Consider the following 2,055-nt stretch of genomic DNA (forward strand, 5'->3'; position numbering starts at 1 on the left):
AAAGGCCCAGGGGGCCACAAAAAAATATTAATACCAATCTTTTCATGGATAAGGGAGCCCAACCAGCTAAACAAGAGTAAGAAAACATTGGATGATAAAAGATTGGGGTTTTAGGGTATTTTATGGCTAATTTAATACACGGGTCCAAAATGACCCGCTAACACTTCAGATGGCAGCAGAAAGCTAACACCGGAGGAAGATTAAGTGGATTATGAAATGTACAAACAAATCCAATTTGAAGCATGTGTAAGCCCAAGGGTGCTGGAATTTAATAACAAAAATGAAACGAAGAAATTAAATTAGTTCAACTGCATTCATGTAAAATATAGCCTACAGAAAGTGAAAAGCACATCTTGTGTTTGAATTCATTTTTCGAATTCAGAATGCATTTACAGTTTCTAATTTTAATGGATTGTTTTCCTCTAGTTTTTTTCCCTCCAGTATGGCTGGGCGATATGATGTTTATCATCAATATGATACACCAAATGTGTATCTGTCTATATTGTTTTATTGTGAAAAAACTGCATTATTTACTGAAACGCTTCACATTCTGATAGTAGCACTTGTTCATGTCCATTCAGCGGTAAAGTTCTTCACAAAATCCGTTTTCAGTGCTTTTTATTGCTCCTATAATTATTTCACACAGGAGTATCCTATACAAAATAGGCTTTTTATGCTTATTTCATATAAACTTTTTATTTATCGAAGTACCAGAAAACATGTTTGAGATATATATATAGGTATTGAGATATGAAATTCACTATATTGGGATAGAAGATTTTGGTCATATTGGCCAACCTTATATCAACTAGTCATCCTGATGATCTTGATTTATCGATTTTAAGTAACACACTATTATTTGTATAAATCCTCGAATGCAGAGAGTTTATATTTTTGAGTTGTATCTGTATCAGGTTCAAATCAGTACAGCTGTCACTGTGTTTACTGCACCTCCTGTTTGTAGAACCACAGAGAACTTAAAACTAATTTCAAGCTGAACAAAGAGCTGTGGACAGGAGTTGTGAAGTTTGTAAATGTGCTCAAAGCTGAGGACGAATGGCCACAGGCAGCAGCTGGTTGCTTTCAGTGCAATTAGATTAAAGTTACTCTGCTGTCAAGTCAGCTTTTGTTACAGATTGTTTTTTAACTCAATCCAACTCAGACAACCCAGTTTATTAACTGGCTAATTAAATAAATAATTTGACTAACTAAGAAACCCTAGTACAGGCACACGCACACACACACACACACACACACACATACACACACGTTAGAGGTAAAACCCCACCAATGTAGTCTTAAAATCAGATTGTAAAGTGGTTATGCAGCTGATGAGCAGTTTAGTTTAATTTAGTTCATAATGTCGAGGAACCAAATTTCATGGCGATCCATTCAATAGTTGAGATATATCAGTTTGAACTGTTTAGGTCAGGTTTTACCAACCACAGTCAAGGTTAGTAGTGATTTGGTTAGGAAATGGTTTTGTTATTTTCAAAAAACAAAACACACTTGCTGTAAATGAAAACCTCACATAAAAACTCAATCATTCAGTTGAGAATGTAACCGTTTGCTTTAACAGTGTTGAGTTTGATTGACTTTCTTTTGAGCTTCACCAGCAGAAAGGGACAATGACTGATACATGGTTCAGGGGGGCAGGAGCTCAGTCCGTAGAGAGTACCTGATTCAAGTCCCAGTACGGACCGAAGTGCAGAGTGTGAATTGGTTGCTGGAGAAACGCCAGTACACCTGCCAGTACCCCCCATCCGCTCAGGGTGCTGGTCCAGCACTGGCGGCCCACTCACTCTGACAACTCTCCATTTGTGCATGAATAGGTCCTGAGCATGTGTGTCAGTTGAGTTTGTATTTCAAGCCAACTCCTTGGAATAACCAAATCCTCTAACACTAACAGAGTGAGCTGGGATATCAAACTTTTCCCGAACCCCATGGGTAGGAGGGCTCAACATCATGGCCACCAACAAAACTCAACAAAGATTGTTCTGGCTCAGGCTTTAACTTCTGGATATTCGGCAGCATTGGCACAACGGACTGAATGGC

Source organism: Etheostoma cragini, chromosome 5 (assembly GCF_013103735.1).
Source record: "Etheostoma cragini isolate CJK2018 chromosome 5, CSU_Ecrag_1.0, whole genome shotgun sequence".
Taxonomy (NCBI): Eukaryota; Metazoa; Chordata; class Actinopteri; order Perciformes; family Percidae; genus Etheostoma; species Etheostoma cragini.